The sequence below is a fragment of the Stegodyphus dumicola genome, chromosome 5, assembly GCF_044657685.1.
Source record: "Stegodyphus dumicola isolate Sdum_Otavi_A_Nest chromosome 5, ASM4465768v1".
Lineage (NCBI taxonomy): Eukaryota > Metazoa > Arthropoda > Arachnida > Araneae > Eresidae > Stegodyphus > Stegodyphus dumicola.
The window spans coordinates 152,254,330-152,277,701 of record NC_140772.1 but is presented as its reverse complement, the minus strand read 5'-3'; the positions used below and the strand labels follow the sequence as shown (position 1 = coordinate 152,277,701).

Below are 23,372 nucleotides of genomic sequence, written 5' to 3'. Positions count from 1 at the left end.
AGTCTCGGACCCTAAAGAGTCGGAATAAGGCAACTAAGAATATGGCAAGACGGTTGAGATCAAGCCTCCACAGGGAGACAAGTATGTAATCTCATTCCCAAGGTCAAACTAATAGCAATAGAGAACAATCCAAACTAATACCAATTACATGACGTATTTCCTAACTGGTCATGGTCCCTTCCCTTCATACCTCTGCCTCTTTGGCTTGAGAGAGAATGGTAAGTGTGAATGTGGGGAGGAGGGTCTTCCAGACCATTTTGTGTTCTACTGCCCACACACAGCCTCAAGCAACGAGGAGTCGGATTCTGACATAATTGGTTCCAGAATCTACAAAGTAACAGAGCTGCCCAGCGGAAATTGAAAACAATAACTGACTATTGTACTAACAATTACTCTTCTGACTCTGGAAGATAGCAGCCTTAAAGTACAAACTTGAGTCGTATCTAACACACGTTCTAACAACGCCATTTCTAAGCACCGTTCTCTTAGAATTAGACATCGCACCTTCAGTAAGGCATTAACTCTTCTTAAACTGGCACATTTATTAACCTGCAGACAGACTACTTGCTCTGCAAAGCATAGCAGTGTGCACGTTAGACCTATATATGATAGTTCAATATGTCAGCAACAAAGTATGTAATATACATGTTCAATATGTAATTTTTTATTTATGCAGTGCAAGGTTTTCATACACAAATTTTGCACTGTATCTAAATGCTGCACTATATCTGTACATGTTTATATCTTTTATTTATGGTACCTTGAAATATGTTAAAAATTAATTTTAACAAGAAAATTATGGTAATGAACCATTTCGTTTTCTAAGTATCATAGAACTTCGTTTTATGATATTCATATGATAAGCAAACATTCTAATAAAATTTCAGCATTAAATATTTCATAATGCTAACTTAATAATTAAATTGGTTTGGTGAGTAATTCTTAAAGTGTGGCTTATAAGACTACATCAAGATTATTACAGTTAAATCAGTATCCTTTACTATAATTAAACCAAACCAAACTAAACTCGGCAGCACAAACAGCCCTTAAGGCCCGTCCACACGAGGACGCTCGCGACGTAGTTGACGCAACTTTTTTTGACGCCGGCGTAAATTCGCGTGACGCAGAAGACGTAAAACTGAGTACGCTACTGTTCAACTTTTTCGCCCGCGACGCGCGCGTATAGCCAATAGCCGACCGAGTTCTTATCACGTGTCATAATCAGAAATCCTTCTTGCTTACCAGTTTCAATATGGCGTCAGAATCACACAGATATGAGTTTTTGCTTAGAAATATCATAACTGTATACAGCAATAAAATTATCTACATTGTTCATCCCATCTTCAGATTTCTCAAACCGTATATATTGGTATAAATTTAAAATTCTTATTAAAGGGGAAAACTGTATATTTATAAAGCAATGATACGACCAGTATATCCATATGCTTCACCTATTTATAACACCGTAAGTAATAGGAACCTAAATAAATTACAGTTTCTACGAAATCAAAGTTTCGGCCTTACAAAATTCTCCTTAATTATTATAAATATTGGCTACATCATGTGTAATAAAAAGGACTATAAATAGCCCAATATTAAATACACCAAAAACTAACTTCAGCAACATAACTTCTAAAATAAAGCAGTTGACTGTGAAAGAGTATTCAATAAAATACAATTACGAAATTTTGGAGGAAAGTTACAACTTATGTCATACAGCAATCATTTATTGAAATTTAATTAAATTACCTTTGCAGCTACTTCTACTTGTTACATTATTTTTCACAAGCAGTGCTATTACAGATAGTTGAGTTGTCAGCGCGTTGCTTTGCAAATGGAAAGGTGGCGAGTTCGAACCTCACTCGTAGACAGTATATAATTCAGTTAGCTTTTCTCATTTTGAAACGTGTTTCTTATATTTAATCATGAATCATTATATTCTTATTTTACCTATTATTGTTTTCATTTCTTATTTTATTCATTATTATTATTGTTTTTAATTTAGTTTAAAAATGTGCATTGCAAATAGAAATCCTTTGTAATAATATATCTGCATCTCTTTATCATATATCATCTATAAATTCTCTCTTTATTTTTACTTACATTGCATATTTTATCATGCACATAATTTCTCATAAACTGTACAAAGTTTGAACCTCATTCTAAATTCAAAAATAAATAAAAAGAAAAACAAAAGACCAAGGTAGGGGGAGTTAAAAAATATGAAGTTGGTTTTATTATATGGTGGATGGTCTATATAAAGAGAATTAAGTAATTTAATTCTCTTTATATACTGTATTCCAAACCAATTTTATAAATACTAATTTTCATATAATATAGAATCTGCAAGTCTGTCAAACTGGTCAATACTCATCCTGAAGTAATTAAGAAACAAGTAATATACAAAAAAGAAAAAAAAATTAAGTCAATTCTTACTTAGGTCCACAAAGAAAAATTTAAAAAATGCAAATAAATAAATAAATAAAAATACAAACAGAATTTTTTAAAGTTAAAATCTTTAATATGTGAAAAAGCTGTATTAGCATCAAGTGTCTTTCATTACAAGTTTAAAAAATTGTATTTGAACTTGAGTAGATGAATAAAAAGCATTTTATGTACTGAAAATTTGAACAAGATATAGGGAGAGTGTGAGCTAATAGTAGGAATTTAATAATTCCGGATATTCATTTCGCAAACGAGACAGTAAAAAAAAAGAAAAAAAAATCTCTTTGAACAGGTCGCTCTAAATAAATCTTTTGGACCCATTCTTGCCATTTTTTGCGGTTATGCCTCTGCTTAATAATTGCACTTAATAGTAAAGTTTCAGCTATATATATATTATATATAACCATCTGATTCGGACAACTTGCCTTAAACATACAGAAAGAAGCACAGCGAAGTAATAAGACACAGCTCTGTTGACGCTATATTACAGCGTCACGTGATTTTTGCGCAAAATAATTCTATTGGTTAAACGCACTCTTCGCAAGCGTACTCGTTTGGACGCTTTTACGCTGGTAACGTAAAAGCGCGTTCATCAGCTACGTTTCGAGCGTACTCGTGTGGATGGGCTTTTAGAGAGCCATGGTCGTCAATACCCTGATATCTGCTTTCTAGACTGCGGGCTCCCGGGGTGCTTCTACATTTTGCCTGGACAAGTGGTCAGCTTGTTGCAGGACCCCTAGTGTTTAGTCCTCAAGAGAACTTGGTACTCATTTTATGGACCCACCTTAAGGGATGAAAGGTTGAGTTTTGCCCAGCCCGGGCATCGACCCCCAGACATGTGGTGCTGCTGCACGACGCGCTAGCCACTGCACCATTACTATAATTATGGCATATGTACGAAATTTTAAAGACTGATTTCGTAGAAAATCTGAGATATGATATTCCTAGAGAGTATGAGTTTGCGAGATATGTGCATATGAAAATTTATATTAATATATGAATTTTAATTTTATTATTTCGAATATATGTAACTATTGAACAAATGAATGGTATATTTTAACATCTTTTTTTAATGAATTTAAATGTATGACCATGAAATTTTTAATAAGGGCTGGAAACGCTGTTTTAAGAAGCTTTAAAGATGAAAGTTATTTTGTAATGGATATTAGTTTAGAATCATTCTTCAGTATATTTTGATAGATATGGCTAATTAAATCCACCCGAAAAGGATTCTGCAAATACAAATTTTGTGTTTGTTTAGCGAAAGTAATTTTGGTAGATTTCTAAGCTCTCTGAGCTGCTGAAAAATGTACTAGAGCTGCGCGAACAACAACATTCTGCTTGATATTCTGTTTGAAAAATGAGCGCTCCTCGTGTTGCATCCTTCATCGTCTTGCTCAACAATACCTTCCTCTTCATCTCAGCATTGTACTCTCTCAAGAGATTTCTCGCACATGGGGCTCTGTCAAAATTAACGGTTTTAATTTAACAATCTTCAGGGCGAGTGGAGTAGAAGCCTTCCTGCTCTTTTGGGAGTAGTGGTCGAGCGTTCATTCATCGTGTTCGCCCCCCAACTGAGCAGCTTCTTGGTATTGCCTCCATTATGTGTCTGGAAGATTTTCCCGAGTCCGAGTGAGGAAGTTCGGAGCCACTTGAATGGCTGGTTCGGGATACTCGAGGGGAATCTATACTTTTAAATAACTTTGATCGATTGAGTGCAGGGAACTAGGCTTTTAAGGAAAGTATGCAGTCGGAAACTGTGCTGTGAACTGTTTGTTTTTAAATGTTCATATTTTATTGCTGTTTTACTCCATGGGCTAATAAATAAAAATTTGTGAGCAGGTAGCTGTAATGACTGGTTGTTGTTTTGAAGATCAAAGACTTGATATATTTTATTCTTGATGGTTTTATGCACCTGTGTTCAGAAATCACCATTCCAATCAGTTTATTAAACAGTAGGAAGTATAAAACACAAAAAAGAGATATATAATTAGAGTTAACAATTAAAACTTCATCGTGGAGGAAACTTAGTATTGCTATAACTATTCAAAATATTTCGTTTATTTTTCAAAGACCTAAGTAAGCCCAGTAATAAATTTGTTTGTAAATTACTAAAACAGTGTATGATATTTTTTGAAACCTCCCTTAAAACTGATTGAAAAATTATTAAACAGGGATGCAGATATTTCATTTAGTCGAAATTTTACAGCAGCAGCTTTAGTGCATTGACATTTATGTAAGCACATTGTCATTCAAGATCAAAGTTTTATGCGTTAGAACATAATCTGCCGCAAAGGTCGTAACAGATTGCCCTTTAAAAAAATAATAACAACTGAATAAGATTTTTAAAGCGAAGCACTTAAGATGAAATAGGAGTTTTAACTGCAGTAGCTTTAATTAGTTTTCAATACGCTTTAAAAATCCAAGTGTATTGAAAAAAAAACTTTTTATATCAATGCCCCATAAACGTTTTGATCTCTAAGTAGCGAATTTAACACTTTTGGATTTAAACAATCCTTGTATTTGCTTTTTGTGTTTATCCTTTCACGGCTGCCTCTGAAAACTATGGAAAATGTAACATCTGACATTTTTTTTCCGATTATATTTACTTACCTCCAGAAAGGCAAATAAAGGAAACGTGTAGCTAATGGCAAAATCTTTTTAGTGCTCTAATGCTCGTGTAAACGGTGAATATTGATTCCAGTTTCGTAAAGTGCAAAAATCTTTTAAAAGAGCGTAGAATATTTTTTTCATTTATATCTAATTTTTTTAATGCCAGAATGTGTTAAACATTCTGAATATAAATATATGTTCTGGATCTCTGTTGCTATTTGTAAAATACCGCTGATAAAGAGATATTTGCACAAAACTAAGTTTTGGAAAGTTTTAACAGAATTTTAATTTATTTCATTTTAATCAAATTTAAACATTTTTATCTTTTGTGAAATTTTGGACAAATCAGTTCGTTTTAATTTTTGACTATTCAAACTGATTTCTTTCTATTTTGGCATCTTATTGTTAACTGTATCATTATTTTAACGTGTTTTCATCAGAATTTTGACTGGCCTTTAATGTATTTAGATTATTCTATGTAGATTTACAACGAAATATTATTTGTACAATAGATGCAATCTTTCACAAATTGAAATTACAAAGGAGAAAAAAATTGTAGTTTCGAAGGAAAATACCCATACGTCTGATAAAAATTGGGTGGAAAAAGACAAGGATTTCTATTTCGTTGTTTAAAGTTAAAATGTGGCAAAGAGCACGAGGGCTGTCTGTCTAACAGGAGGGATGACGTCGTGGACATCGTAAGGGAAACTGGCTGGTATTCACATTACACATGGAAAAACCATCGATGCAGACGGCTCGTTCGCTTGGAGTTAAACCCAAGTCAAATTTTCAGCGTTCAGCTGTGTTAATCACTCGGCCGCTGGTTCAGTTTCCTCATTAAAGATTAAGCTTAAGTTGCTGAGGAGTTAGAACCGTTGAAAACATTTAAATTCACCTTAGTTTTACGGCTCACCTTAGAAAAAAAAATTGTACTTTGTTAAGAAAAATCAAATGTATTGATAAAAAAGCATTTATATATTTTTTCAAATATTTGTACTAATGAAAAAATTTAAGGATAGCTTTGATTTCCGCATCATTTTTAAGTGCATTAAAAATTGCATAAACGAATTGTATACTGCGCATTATTAAATAAATGAATGCGAGGCACAGATAATAAATACAGCTGATAACGAGAAGTTTTCGTTTTAATTGTTATGGAAAACCATTGAGCGATGAGGTATATAACACACTTTACTGCTGAAATATGTTTTGTTAGTCCTAGATATTTTCTATTAAGATATTATATAGATGTGCTTTTGTAATAAGGCGAGTTGGAACGTGTGTCAGATGAACAAAGATTTATTTGATATTTTATACTAAGAAACCGCATTTGAGTACGCAGGCAAAAATATTTATTTCTGGGAGAAACAAATTTTTTCCTGAAGAATTTGTTGAACTGGAGCACTCTTTTAATGTTTTTCTAACTTTATAACAAATTTTTACTTATATATGTAGTTATGAAATAAATAAACGAAATAACTTCATCACTTCCGACCTCGTCATTTTTTCCCGTATGCATTCAGCTGAGAAGCATTTCTCTAAAATATATCGGCTTTAAACGAAAGTTTGCCGCTGGCCGGCCTACTGATGTTGATGAGGCCCACCTGCGCCAACTTATGGAAGATCAGTATGCAACCACTCGAGAGCTTGGTATAAGGAGTTACACTTTAGTGTCGTGCCCGTTAGTCGCGCTATGCATCGCATAAACTTGACGTACAAGTTCAATTGCTGAGTGCTAAATGAGCTGACTCAAGCAGATTAGGACTAACGTAGATCATGCTTTGTATCTGGTGGAATTGTCGTGGTATTATCGACAAAAGGTATCTGTAAAAAAGCAAGACTCTCGACAGTAAGGTGTTCAGCGAGATGCTAGTTCGTGTTGACGCTGCAATCAAGGAAAAACGTCGAACTGAGTTTCAGTCCAAAAAAGGTAATATTCGATCAAGATAATGAAAGACCACATGTGTCAGCATTCACCGGCTGGACACTGTGCAGATTCGAATGGGATCTTTTGCCATACCCACCATATAGCACCAACATCGCTTTTTCGGACTGCTACCTTTTTTTTCACATCTGCAGCTGTATCTTGCTGGTGCTATCTTCCATTCCGCACAAGACGAGGTTGATCTGTTTTCGGACTCGCGGTCACCAAGTTTCTGGGCCGAAGGCTTTGAAAAACTACCAAAACTTTAGCAGAAAATCATAGATTTTGTATGGTGATAACTAAAGGTATTGATTTCATGTATTTTTTCCAACTTTATTAAACGTTTTTTGGCGGAAAACTTCCGTTACAACCAGATAGTACGTTTTATCTGACAGACATTCTTAAAATGGAAAATATAAATAGTACAACCAAAACTTTATTGGAACAGGTTAATACTCATTTTATTTACGAGTAAAATACATAAAGTCGTATTTTTTTTCTTTTAAAACTTATGAATACTTTTTACTTGAATTTCTTTTATTAACTTTCACTATACAAACCAATTATAATGTGGCTGTTAAGTTTTATGGTAAACAGATGTTGCTTTATAAAATCACGTGCAAATTACGTGATTCTGGAAATTGCAGGTTCATCAGCGGCCGAGTGGTAATGGCTTCTAGGATGGACCAATGGGCATCCGGTAATATTTCTGTCATGTGACATGATCTTTCACGTGCTTTAAGATTTAAGCAAAATGGTTTACTTGGTTCAAAGAATTTGAAATAAATACAAACGCATGTTGGATACTCGGCAAGTTCGATATGAAAGTTGTTTGAGTTCGTATTATTATTTTGCTCTACGAGTGTGATTCTAAAATTTAGGAAGTGAAGGAAATTTACTTATAAATAGTGTTTTTCGTTGGTCCCTTTCGAGAGGTGTACTTGGAGTAGCTCATCTGGACAAGTTCGTGAGTATATTTTTGATTTCTACGCTTTCATTATGGACATTGTCTTGTACATCGATAGAATAGCTTGACTTGGTAAATATGGATGAGATAAATGATTTAGCAGTCCTTAATAAGCGCGATATTGTTGAGAATATTCTTAAACATGGCACGATTGAGGATTGTAGGCAGATTATGGCTGAGTTTATTTTAGCGTTTAACACGCTTAGAAATGGCTTACGGAAAATCACCCCAGAAATGGAGCAATAGCTCCAAAAAACCTATGCAGAACTTGAGAAGTGTGTAGCGATTAAACAAGCTGGAGATTCAGTGCAAAATATCTGCTGTAGCATCCCGTTAGTTAATACTAGCAATGATTCGACATCTAATCAAACTACAAAGCAACCCAAACCAGTTTCAAATGTTATTCAAGAAATAAGCAAAATAAATAATTATAATGAAAAATGGATTACACACAAAAAATACCACAAACGCACACTTAGTAAAAGCAGCAACGCTTCAATGACGTCAACCAAAAATAAATACGCTTCACTAAAAATAGATGATAAAATGGACACTACAAATGTTAGTTCGCTAAACTCACAAGAAGACAGTACTAATAATGAAGGTGATTTCATTACGCCCAACAAAAAGGCTAACAGAATTCCGCCGATTATCATTTCAGATGTCACGGACTGGAAAGCCCTCAGAGATAATATTAAGCAATTTACATTATCCATGGAATGTGTACAGAAAGGTGGTGATATCCACATTAAAGTAATATCGGACACTGAGTATCATGAAGTCACGAGATACCTAGACGAAAAGGAAATTCCTTACCATATCTTCCCTCTCCCTCAGGATAAACCGATAAGAGTTGTAATCAAAAAATTATCTGTTCACACCAAACCCGAGGACATTATGGAAGAACTAATAGATAATAATATCCCGGTTAAAACAGTAAAACAAGTTACCAAGAAAATAGACAATGAAATTGTCAAACTACCCACTTTCATAGTTGAAGTCAAACGCAGCATAGAAGGCAAGAAAATATACAACATAACGCATATTCTAGATTTGTCTGTTAAAACTACTCCCTTCAGACCCACTCCAGGACACAAACAGTGTCACCACTGTCAGAGGTATGGCCACAGTCGTGCTCACTGTAAGCACAAGCCCAGGTGTTTAAAATGCGGGCAAAACCATATTACTACTACATGCACAAAAGACAGAAACTTACCCGGCAAACGTTACCTCTGCGGAGGCCCCCACATTAGTTCGTACCGTGGTTGCGAAATGCATCCGGATAACTTAAAAAGAAAAATTGCAGAAAAAGAATTCCAAAAAGAAGCGAGAAAAACTTCAAAAAATAATCCCCTGATACCAACTTAGAAAATTTCCCACCTCTGCCAAGAAGAAACATAACCCAAAATAGCAGTGAAAATGTTAATGAGCAGAATGCTTCATCCACCAATCAGGACGCAGCTGTCGAAAGTGAGAACTTAGGCTCCGTTTCCGATTTCATAATTTGGCTGAAGAAATTATTCCTGCAAGGAAAAAATCTCTTCGAGCGGTTCTTAAAATCTAAATCAATATTGGAAAAAATCCAAGTCGGCTGGGAAGCCTTTGAACTTTTATCAAGCATCAATTATGAATTTTAACCACATTAACAGTAATTCAAGAACTCACCTCACTGCTCCCAGCAGTTTAAACCTCGCATTTTTTAACGCCAACGGTATTCGCCACAAGAACGTTGAAGTTGCAAACTTCCTTAATCACCATAATATTGATGTGTTTCTAGTGAATGAAACTTGGCTCAAACCTAATGATAAGTTCAAGATCAATGGTTACAACGCATTCAGGACGGACAGAGACCATAACAGGGGCGGCGGTACTATGATATTAATTAAAAGGCATATGCACGCCAACGAGTTTAATATTCCCAATAGCAGCAGCATTGAAACCACTGCGATCGTTGTGCATTCGCGCACAAATGAGCCGATTGTCATCATTTCGGCTTATAATCCCCCAGAAACATTCTTACCAACAATGACTTGCAAATTTTTAACAATATCACTCACCCTGTTATTATAGCAGGGGACCTGAATTCTAAACATCATAGGTGGAATTCTCAAAGAAATAACACAAATGGCAACAAACTTTATAGCTATGCTCTTACGAATGACCTTAGAAATTTTGGACCAACGGAACCTACCAGGTATCATCATACAGGCACCTTAAACGGATGTTCTCGACATTGTTATTACAAAAAATATCCAGCAAATCCCTTTCCTACAGGTGATTAATCAATTAACCTCTGACCATCTCCCTGTTAAATTTACTTACCATGGCTTTGAGAATACTTTGCCTTTAAAGAAAATTATAAACTGGCAGAAATTCAATAATTCTCTGGAACAATTACCTGCACACCCGGCTCTTGCCGATATTGTAGACATTGAGTACAATATCACTAAGATCAATAGTAAAATTAAGAAAGCCCTTGATGATTCCACCAAATTCAAAGATTATAAGAAAGACAAGCTCTCCGACCACATCATTGAGAAAATAAAAGACAAAAACCGCACAGCAAAAATCTGGCGAAGAACAGGCGATCCCACTGTTAAAAGAAATCTGAACAGAAAAATTAGGAACATCAAGACCCTCCTCCTAGAGTACAGATGAAATTGTTGGGACGATTTCTTAGACTCTATGGATTTCTCACCGAATACAGTCTGGCGTATTGGAAATTCCTTAAGGAATACTAATAACAGAAATATTGGTCCTCTCCACACCAGTAGTGGAATTGCTTATTCTGAACATGACATGGCTGAAGCCCTTGCGCAGCATCTAGAAAAGACTTTCACCAATCATGCCTCTAATAATGATGAGACAGATGAAGAAATCGATAATTTCATTAACCACCTAGCTGAGAGAAATTGTAATAATCACTTCAACCCAACTTCTCCAACAGAAATAAGTAATATAATTAGCAACTTAAAGTCCAGGAAAGCTCCCGGCTACGATAGCATCACCAATACGGTTCTCAAAGCTCTCCCAAGAACCTACGTAGTCCTCATTACAAACATAGTTAATGCTTGTATGAGGCTCAATTACTTTCCGGAAAAGTGGAAGCACGCGCAGATAATTTCGTTTGTCAAGCCGGGGAAAAACCAAAGGACTTAAACTCCTACCGTCCGATCAGCCTTCTCCCCAGTTTGGAAAAGGTATTTGAGCGTGTGCTCCAAAAGAGATTAACTCAACATCTAGAAGATAAAAAAATTATATCTAAAGAGCAGTTTGGTTTTAGAGCCGATCATAGTACCGTGCACCAACTACTGAACGTTACAGAATTTATTGCAGACTCCTTCGCAAAAAAGAACACAATCGCCAGCTGCTTTCTAGATCTAGAAAAAGCATTTGACAAGGTGTGGCATGAGGGTCTCCTCTACAAGCTGCACCTTGTTCATCTGCCCATCAGTTTTATTAAGCTCATGAAAAGCTATCTTAAAAACAGGACCTTTCAGGTAAAAATTAATGACTCTCTCTCTTCAAGAAAAAGAATTAAAAGCGGAGTGGCTCAAGGAAGCGTTCTGGGACCGCTTCTGTTTAATATCTACACGAATGATATGCCGGTTCCTTTGAATGCAAAAGTAGTGAAATATGCCGACGACACAGCAATTTTAACCAAGTCGCTAAAACCTCAGCTCGCTGTAGATAAACTTAGCAGTAAATATCATAGCACAGTAAATATCAGTAAATATCATATCGCAGTAAATATCATAGCACACTATTATGATTCGTGGAAATTAAAAGTAAATCCGTCAAAGAGCCAAATTCTCCTTTTCAGACGTCATCGGAAGTTCACTCCTGTGAATGTAAATATAAAAATTAATGATCAAGCCCTAGCAATTGTTTCAAATACCAAGTATCTAGGAGTGGTCTTCGACTCACAGCTGTTATTCAAAGAACACACGGAGTATGCCTTACGCAAAGCCACCGCTGCTAAAATGTCTCTTTACTCTTTAATAAGAAGAAATGCTAAATTAAATATCGGTCTCAAGAAGAAGATCTATACCAGCTTAATAAGACTCACTCTACTTTATGCAGTGCCTATCTGGGCCACTGTGTACAAGACTTATAGACACAAACTACAGGTCTTTCAGAACAAAATACTCAGACAAATTGTTGACTCCCCATGATTCGTACGTAACCTGCAGATACATAAAGAACTAAAAATAAGACCCATAGCTGATCAAATTCTCACCACGAGCCACAATTTCTATGCTAAAATAGAACTTTCTCAATACAAACATATCCGTGATCTCATAAATTATGATCCTACTATATAAATTGCAGCAAAGTGCCCAAGAGGCATCTTCCATAACAGCAAATGGTGAAATGTGTATATATTGTACATAGTACTATTATCTTTATTTTATCTTCATTGTGTCATTTTACCAGTGTCTTTGAAACTTTATGGACTTATGGACATGATCCGTGTACCTGGATCTTCAAAGCACTGATCTTATATTTGTCATTTTCGTAATCTTCTTATTGTTATATCAGAGACTTTGTAATATTGTGGACTTATGGACATGATCCGTGTACCTGGATCTTCAAAACTCAAAACTTCAAAACAAAAAAATTATTTATTGCTAGTGTAAAATGTTTTTCACCATTTGCTACTTCGCTCAAATACCGCCGTCCCTATATGTACATAGTGTATAGTTTCAGTAACTCATGTGCCTCAGTGTTGTACAAGAACTTTAGTGTTTAATTTCTCAGACCAAGACTTCACTGACTTGTGATATCTACTATTTCAAGATGCATTGGCTGTGGATAGTTCACGGGAGGGTGACCCTCACGTGACTACCACTGTCCAATCTGTGTTTTACAGCAAGGATGAATTTGAATATTTTGTTTAGCTAATCTGTTGCACTTAGTTGTGCCATTTGTCTTCATTTAGATCGCGATATTAGTTTAATTATTCCAATCTGCATAACCTGTTTCAAAACTTGATAATTATTAATATATCCAATATTTCTCATTGCACGCGTAAGCTGCTTTGCTCGGAGTCTGAACTTGGGTCGGTGACCACGCACATGACAGGCTCCTGCCAATCATCTCCCTCCACTCCACCTACATTTCACAAAATTTGACAAGTTTTGCCTAGTTGGCGCGGCGTAAATCGCCTTAATTAAAAACTTAAGTACCAACACCTTAGGGCAGTTTACCAACAGAGACGGTTAAAGTAGCGGTTGGCTACTAATTGCCGCCTAGCCATTGACTCGATTTCGATACTCGGCAGAAATATTCATATGAAATATAACATAAATATAAGATGTGAAATATAAGAGTGGTAAATAAGATGAAGAAAGAAATGTGTGATAAACATCTGAGCCCAAATGCTATCTTTACATAAAACTATGCATATGAGAAAAATATTTACACTAATTATATACGTAAATAGAAGTCAGCACTTTTTATTGCAGTCTATATGAAAAAGATGTTCTATAATAATAGCTAATACAGAATTTTATTCAAAGTTAACTTTACTAATTTGTATTCGTATCCATTTAGTGTGTTAAATTTCACATTTAGTAACGGCTCACACTTAAATATACTGTCTACACAAGAAATAATAATCAAATAGAATGAATTTAACTTATTCACAACGAATATATTCAATTTATTCACATATATTTTTTAATGTTATCATTGGATATAATCAGATCATGCACAATATGTATTCTGAATCTTACACTTTAAAAATCAAAAGAATGCAAGCACTGAAATAAGAAAACACTAGATTTATTGTAACACTTTCAATCGTCCTCAGCTCAATTAAAAAAAAAAAAAAAAAAACTATACACTAAATTCTCCTAATCCACAGGTATTAGTAAATGCATAATACTCGAGACTAATTGTAGCTTGAATCATTTTCTCGAGGCAAAGAGCGATATAATATGCCGTGAACATCAATCCAAATATTAATGCGTGATAAAAATCGTGAAAGTGAAATGTCAGCGATTAATTAAACTCATAAAACGAAAGCACTACGAATTTTTCTGCTATTACGCCATACATTTATAACTGCGAAACAAATGCAGATTAAAACGTAAACAACATACGCTCACATGCATAAAGTTTTAGCGTCACAAGAGCAGTAGAAGCTCATTGGTACATTTTCGAAACCCCTCCCTCAGTGTCTACGCTGATGTACACTTGTGAAATATGCATCCCAGTGAGTGGGCTGGGTGGATGGGAGTTTTCGTGTTTTCCTTATGTGTAATGTGTATAAGAGGCAATTTGTTTTAGAAAGACCTCCACGAAGGCATCCATTCCCTTAGGCAGACAGCTGCTTTCGAGTAATTTGCTGTAATTAAAATAAACCGAAACCTGCATACTTAGAAACTAGAATTATCATCAAAGAAAACTTAAAAACAAAAGAAGTCGATATGAGATCTTAGAAGAGCGAAGTGAGTTAGGAAACATGGCACCTTTAAATTAGCCTCCATTCGAATTGCGAATGTGCTGAATTTACAGATTCCAATACACTCACAGTTTGGGTCATATAAGTAGTCTGAAGCTTAACGAAGGTACCATTAAAGCTAAACAGCGATCAAACATTTAATTTTGCCAAAAAATACAAATGGTTGAAAGATAATTAAAAATTGTTTAATTTTTGTTTAAAAATAATTTTATAAAACATAATATGATTTTTATTTACATGTAGTTACATTTATATGATCATACGTATTTATTTTTTTCTGCTACATTTTTCGCTTATTAGAAGTCGAGCGGTGAAACGCTGAAAAACTGGTAGCTCGATCCGAGTTCAAATCCCCACTCACTGGCTGCATGCTAGTTTTTGTGGATTTCCTCATATATGACGTGAACAAAAATTAGTTTTTCTTGAAAATTCTTCACGAAGCCATCAATCCCATTAGACAGATAGTCCTCGAAGGTTTTACTATAATTTTAAATAATCCAACTTGTGTTTTACTTTTCTATTCTGTTTGTTCTTATATTACTAATCCGAAATCGAAGTTCTCTGTTAGATGCATTAACACAAAATTTCATCATTATTATTGGAATCTTTTATTTTTCACATTAGAGTACTATTCATTTTTAAAGAGAGTAAGTAGTCTTAGAAACTGATTTAATTCTCGTATCGCCATATTTTTTCATAGGCCGAGAGAACTATACAAAGTATGGTATTTTATGTTCATACCCTATGAGTTTGCATCGTTTTGTTGATTTCTAATTTATATTAGTTGCATTATGATTCTTTTTTTCATATATATTGGTACAGAATATTTATAGTAAGCATGACCATAGCTATGCGATTATGCGAAACGTTTCGTCTTACAGTATTCTTAGAATGTATGTATTTATTTACGCATCAAAAGCTGCATGTCACTATATAATATATGCTTTGAATTTACTGAAGATTAATAGGAGTTTATAAATTATGTTTACTCGAAGCTATTAAGAGAAGGTTGAAATAAAAGCTGACGTGCAGTGGTTGTGTATTGCTAAACTGCAGAGAGTATTAGACTGAAGAATCTTATTAACGTAAATTGTACAACAAATTTGTGTTGCATAAGTAGCATTGTTGACAAGGAGGATTGTATTTTAATTGTGTAACATTATTATTTTCTCATATGCCTTAAAATCTATATTCATGTTCCATACCTCTTCCTTCCGATAAAATTGCCCCATCATTTGCCGAGTGATTAAGACCGCTGAATACTAGGTTCGATCTCAAGACGAATCGGCTGTCTCCATAGTTGGTTTTTGTAATTTATACTATGTGTACCATGAATACGAGCCATTTTCCTTATACGAAGACAATCCCCCTTAAGCAGATAACTAACTCTTGCATACTTTGGTATTAGCTATATCCGAATAACCTAACAATCTTCAATAAATTTCCTCACTGGAATGCCATTTAATTCCACATAATTCTACGCAGGACAAACCTAATTCTAACGTTATGTGCATAAAATCCAAAGAGGAGATTTAGCAAAAATCTGTTAAATTCATTAATGCTTACGAAATTATCCTTTTCTAGGATACTACACTTTTGTTATTGAATAAAACCACATTTTTGTTCCGGTGTCTGTGCAAAATTTTGATTCTTAGTGTACAACTCCTGTCAGTTTAAATTTAAAGATTTTGTAATTAAATTTAAATAGTCGAGCGTGAAAAAGCTCTGTGTTTTCTTTAAAAAATCTAAATTAAAAAACCAACACCATGACATAATTCGAGACTTGAAAAACATTCTCCTTGTTCAACTTATTAAATTTTTATTTAATAGAGATAGAAAGCAATCTAAAGCTACTTATAAAAAATAAATGGTTTTATGTTATCTGAAAACTGCATTTATCGCTTCTTATAATAGATGCTTTCCGAAATATTACCTCAAAATCTTTCAGAAGCTTTCTTCTAGTTTAACTTGCCAAATTCTCTAATCTTTTTCAGCTTCTTCTTTCTTTCAAATATCAACCATTCATCCTTCAAATCATCTAATTGTGGATAAGGAACGCTTTCATAATCAAGCTAAAAAAACAGCCCCAGAAAAAAGTGCAAATATGCTCATAGCGTATTTCCTGCTGTCCCCCCTCTTATTTAAAATCTTCTCTGCGTTCCTTATGATATTGATTCATCGACAGCCCCTACTTCCCCAGCTCTGTTTTCCTGCTTGATTGCTATCATATCCGTCCTCTATCTGAGAAGGGAAACACAGACATGAAGAAAAGAACCAAGCAGTATTTTGCTATTGTTCTTTATGTAAGTACTAGAATGAAGCTGCGTTAATAAAAACTAGTCCCATCCTGAGAGTGTTTGTCTCTATAAGGCATCCAGCAGAGACTTGAATATCTCAGAACAAAGGAATAAGGTAAGATGGACAATACTGTGTACCTGATGCTGTTTAATTTTAATTTACGTAATTTTTGGGTAATACGTTAATTTATAACAAACTATTTAATGCTTCAGCTGCTGCTAGTCAATTCGTCTACTTAAGCTAAGTTCTAATTAGATCATGATCTGGCAAACATTCTAAAAGAGAAATGAATCTTTTTCATTAGAAAATATTAGAGTTTGTATAACTGAGAAGTGAAATTCTGGACTTTTATTTTCCACGAATACTAGTGTGAAATTCAAATACTTGATATTTTTCGTAACAAAATTGTTTCACTGAAGCTAGAAACCGCTGAAACAGTGTTTAATTCAGCTCTGATGTTTGACGACCACTTATTGAAAATATGCAAGTTAAAATTCCTGTTTGGTCAATATTTATAGCCAATCTACCCCCAAAAAAGTATTCTAGAATGTCGCAGAACAATTTATAAGCATGCGACTTCGTTTATTCAATTATTCTGCCCATGAAAACAACAGTTACGATGCTATTATTTTTCTTTTAATAGAAATAATTCATTATGCAAACTTAATTATTCCGCCGATTTCTTTTAAAATCCGAAATTTTATTCTTTTTCTCCCTTTTTGTGCAGGTTTTCACTGTGGTTTGTTGTGTTAATAAGAGGTGATGCTTTTTTTTTTCAAGTATCTATAAAAATTGAATAGCAATTTTAAAGTTGTTATTGATAAACAGTAGTCTCGTATTACTCTTTCGTATCACAAAATATTAAGGCAAAATAATGGGAAATCTACAGTTTAGGTGCATGCTTACATTTTAATTCAAATTCTGAAAACGGTTCCTAATGCAAATTTTTTATAGTGAAATGTTCTGAAGATAATCTGTAACCAACTTCGTTCAGCGTTTTAATAATTCATTGTTTTTTATATTTTGTTCTTAAATATATAATAGCTTAGGAACATTTAATGTGTTCATTTATCGAAGAATTGTTTTTGTAAAAGGGTAATATGTATCATTAAATACTGTTTTGTTATAAACTCAGTTAAGCAACTGTTACAGTTTTTTTTTCCCTTTTTGTTTCGAAGCTTCTTAAAAAATCAGACAATATGTATTAGTCATTCAAGTAATCTTCAATATTGTTCTTTGTAGGAAAATGTAATATAAGAAACAGACATGGTTTTTCTCTTACCAGTTGGAAAATACGTTGATTCGAAAATTTTCTACAGCTCTTCTAAAAATAGCGTGATCTTTCAGTAAAGGAATGTGTATTTAGTATATTGAGGGAAAACAAATTTATATTGCATTAGTTTTTGTAACCTAACTATAGGATTAAAAGATATAGTTTAGAATAATTCTTCTATTTATGTTTTATATTCGAAAAAGCTATTAAAGCTATTACACTGGTTATCATAAATTAAGGAAAAATCACAAAAATAGCGATAACTCCCTCAAAAATAGATCAAACCGCATAAAATTTGAATATGTTGCCGAGTAAGAGTAGCTGAGTAATGCAAATTAGTGGCGCTGCTTTCGGAATACGTCATCTGCGAGGAGCATAAAAGTCCATGTTTGAGAGCAAGCCCACATATTTTACTGTGACAGTGACATCAGAAATCTGAGATAGCCAATTCATAACAATGACCTCCAGGCATCATTTGCCTGTAGAACTGCGATGGAGAGCCATTGGGAGACTAGGAGCAGGACAAAGTCAAACAGAAGTGGCCAGAGGGCTAAATGTGAGTCCTTCTGTGGTTCATAGATTTTGGAGGCAATTTCAAACGACAGATTCGGCATCTAGGAGGTTCAGCCAAGGACGGCCAACTGCTACGACAATGGCTGATGATTGATATTTGACATTATGTACACGAAGGAATAGAACCGCTACTCCGACTCTTCTGAGAATCCTCCCTTGCTGCAGCCACCGGAAGGTTGGTGTCAACGTCAACTGTGCGTAGAAGGCTTCACGAAGGTGGTCTGTATGGCAAGGCGACCAGCCATTTGTGTGCCGCTCACGTCACGCCATATTAGGGACCATTTTCAGTGGGCACGACAACATGTCCATTGGACGCCTGATCAATGGAGGGCGGTTCTCTTTAAGGATGAGTCCAGGTTTAGTCTAGAAAGCGATAGTATGCGTTATTTGATATGGAGAGAACCTAGAACCCGTTATCATCCGTCAAACATCCGTGAAAGAGATGCATACGGAAGAGGCGGTGTCTGTGCTTGGGGTGACATCTCTTTGGGTGGACGCACAGACCTCCATGTCTTTCCAAGGGGAAACGTGAATGCTCAGATTTATACAGATGACATCCTTGATGTTTATGTGTGCCCATATGCCGGGGCAATAGGTGATGCTTTCCTGTTACAGGACGACAACGCAAGACCACACAGGGCTCGCATCGTAAATGATTATCTTCAACTGGAAACAATTATGCGCATGGAGTGGCCAGTTCGATTCTCGGACTTGAATCCTGTCGAGCACGTTTGGGATGCTTTAGGGAGACGTCTAGCTGCTCTCAATCCGCTCCCTCAAAACCCTGTCGCGCTTGCAACTGCTTTGCAAGAGCAATGGCTCTCGCTTCCTATGGAACTGATAGGCTGGATAATTGAAAGCATCACACATCGCTGTATGTGCTGTATTGCTTCTAGAGGCGATCCTATTCCATATTGAAGATACTTTTCCTATAGCAAACTGACACCTTCGATTTGTTCATTTTATACATGTGCTAATTTCTATACTACCATATTTGTCTGGTAATTTCTTTTTATGTTATTTGATACCTTACTGTGTGTTGTATATTGTGGGTAAGTTTCATAAAATTCTACATGTAACTTTTTCAGTAATCGTGATTTTTGTGATTTTTCCTTAATTTATGATAACCAGTGTATTATTCGAAAAGCGATTAAGTAACAAGGCTCTTACTGTATCATTTGCCAAGTGAATTGCGATGAAATGGTATTTATTCTTTTCGTTAGACATTCATTATTCATACATTGTGCGATCAGTTTTTAAGCATGGTTTTCTGATTCTTAGGTTCAACCTAAGTAGGGTTAGAGTAGAAATAGCTGTGCAAGACTGATATGGGGGCTGTGCGCCGGGATGGAGCAAAACTTCTACCCGTGCGGCTGAGATCTGATTACGTATCTCTCTTGAAGTACGTATCGCGACCATGGTATCAAATTCAAGTAAAATGTGTCATTGTTTAGTAAAACGTTTCAAAATGGAGCTGTTTAGTCTAGGCTGCCTGTAACTAATGTATCTCTTACCATAACTTCATTAGGCACGTATTCGTGTGAAATGGACTAAAGTTCAATGGAGGGATACTATCTTCACATTAAGCTTCCTTCAGACGGTGGTCTTACTGCAGTTTAAGACTGGTTTTAACTCTTTCAAGGGCGAGGTAACCATATTTTTTATTGAACGTGTTACACACTCGTGGGAGTAGGTTTGAAGACTTGACTGTTTCTGAAGTTCCCTTGTAGCTTACTAAATGGCAATCGAGAAACATAAGCCAACAGATGATGCAGCAATTCGTCTTCAAGAAAATAAGCATCTGTCATCGAAGACAGCATCACGACGATGTGCACTCTGCAGCACCAAGAAAAAGCCTGTAAGAACAGTGTGGGAATGCAGCATATCCAAAGTTGCACTCTGCTTGAAAATGAAAACCTGTTTCCATGAGTACCATAGAGACTGATTTGTAGGAATGTGTTCTGTGGGCGGTGGTCACTGACACTAACCACAAGAAGTGTTCATTGTTTTCACTTGTTTTGGACAAAATATGTATAATTTTCGCAAATAATTTTATCGTAACACCTGATATAGTAAATAAAACAAGAGTTTTACTGAAAACGTTAGTTGCCTTTTCCTGCCCCTGAAAGAGTGAATGTAAGAAAGTGGTTTAAGCCGAGCGTCACTGCTAAGCAACCAAACCTACTACGTCACAAAAACTGGTTTAAAGATTTTGCCTCAAGCTTCTAACGCTTCAACTTTATATCAAGTTGTAATAAGAATCGTCCACCACATGAAAACAAATATTAATCGATGGTTTCGCTGAGTCATCTACACATTTATGCATGCGCACCTTTTCCTTCCGTGATTGTCTATGGCTTAAATCCTGCTAAACAAGTGTGAATGACTTTTATGCTTTAAGCCACTTTATGACGACCAAACCATCGTCTGATCTACGCCCAGGAATCCAGGTATTAGTTGCGACGTATCACTCGATATGAAGTGAATCATGCAGCTGCTGTTATTTAAGTAATATATTTCAAAGGTATAGTTTATAAAGAAGTTTAATATGTGTATTAAGGACAAAAGAATTCTTTCTGAGCTGATAAATCAAACTCTCAGTTGTCATAGCTAAAAGAGGCAGTATTGTGGAATTTTATAAGTGCCTCTGTGCAGTCCAACAAGCAAAGCATTCGAATTTTAAGCTAATACTTCTTATCCACTTCAGAACAATAATTTCGAGGAAAGCAATTTTACGCATGGATTGTTCAACTCGTTTTATCCATTTGAAACAGATAAAGCATATGTAGAGTACTCAAAGGAGATATATTACTACTCAAGTTGTGTAATAGAAAAGACACTTTATGATAAAGTAATGATTTTTAACCTCTTTTAATATAATTGGCATCATTAGAAACGACGTTATAATACTTTTATTGGTTTTGCATTGCTGCAAGAGGTAGACTGCCTTCCATAATGAATTATCGTCATCACTGCATTTTGATATCTTAGCTCATAGAAAATTTACTCATGATAAGTTTCTGATTTAAAAAAAAATATGAAAATATTTTATATCATTTGAAAACTATTAGAAATAATTGAAAATTTCTTTAATTTAAAATCTTTTCTTTTAACATTAATTTGATTGTTCTTTAATTTATGCAAACCAGTATCTGTTATTCAGAATGCACACAAAATAAAATGAATTTGTTGAATGAATTATTTTAGAACAGCATCATATTACATTAAAAGCTAATATTTGAGCGTGGAACTTAAAGAAAATACTTTTTTGCTTAATTAAGGTAGCTCAAAGTACTGGGCTCTGTCCAAATATATATATATATATATTATATATATATATATATAATGTTAGCGACGCATATTCGTAGTCGTTAACGGTGTAGAAGAATAACAAACTTTCAGCACTTTATCCTATGCATACCTTACCTAACCATTATGAGTGCAGACTAACGAGATTAAGATATCGGCACTTTGCTAATTAATATTTCAAAAGAGTTAGTTATGAAACTTCCGCTCTATTATAATAAACTTTTAGAGAAATGTGCCGTAGGTGTTGTTCTTTTCAAAGAACACTAGTTTTATAATTAAATTAATTACGAAACTATATTTTTATCTTTAGAATATTTTCATCTTCTATATTACTAGCATATCTAAACTTTACAATTCCCCTGGAGATAAATTATTATCTACCCCGAGTTAGCGTTTGAAGGCAGCGAAATTTACGTTCTATTTTCATCACACCAATTCAGGTAAACAAGAAATTACTTAATGATTATTTTTATTCAAATCGGACATAAAAGTGTTTTGTTCTAAGCAATCAGTCTGAAGTATAATGTAGTTATGATTTTTAAATATGTAACTATATATGTGCATCCTTTTATTGCGTATATGTCAAAGTATTTTAATAATAAATTAGTGCTTCCCGCTTGTGTATACTCACTTGTAGTTGTTGTTTTCATGAATTGATGTTTGATTGTTACAATTCAAAGGATTTCAATTCTTTGCCAATTGTGATCGAGTGGTAAATCCCTGAACACTGGTAGTTCGGTTCGACGTTTGAATTCCGACGAAAGGGCTGGCTGAATGAGCCTTTTCGTGGTTGTGTAACGTATATCCAAGCCAGTTTCTCTTATAAAACCTTCCACGAAGGCATCCCTCCTATTGGGCAAATAACCCTCGAGTGCTTTACCATAATTAAATATAACATACCATTCTCCTCGGTTATCGCCCGTATGAGATCAGAGGCCGTGTTGGTTTGTAGAGTCATTAGGATTTTTTGGAAGCAGGAGTGATGAAAAAGGAGCAATGCCCTCGCCGGGAGTCGAACCACGGACCTCTGGAATAAGCGCCCAGCCTGCAGACCACTACACTACGAAGGCATGGTAAGAAAGCGGGTTAAAATACCTTATATACTCCCCCTTTTAAAGGGCGACTGGAGTTTTAGGGGACCCAATCGCTAAATCCTGGGTGTGGATAATCATCATCCACCACCCTTTTAGTTCGGGTGCCACTGTAGAGTCATTAGGATTTTTTGGAAGCAGGAGTGATGAAAAATGAGCAACGTCCTCGCCGGGAATCGAACCACGGACCTCTGAAGTACGCGCCCAGAGTGCAGACCACTACACCACGAAGGCATCATAAGAAGGCGGGAGAAATACCTTATAGGTTAATTTCTCAATTATTTTTTGAAATCATTTAAAATAACTACCAGATTATTCTGATTGTTGATCTTTTATTTTGTGCTGCAACTTTTTTTTATTACATTCATAATTTCATACTGTAAACATGTAAACTATCCTGAATTGTCTCG

General features: G+C 35.0%; 1 protein-coding gene across 3 annotated transcripts in view; it reads left to right on the top strand.

The window, feature by feature from the left end:
- LOC118196369 (BAR/IMD domain-containing adapter protein 2-like) overlaps nucleotides 1-23,372 on the top strand; it is a 299,892-nt gene that overhangs the window by 119,726 nt on the left and 156,794 nt on the right. The gene's annotated exons all lie outside the window — the stretch shown is intronic.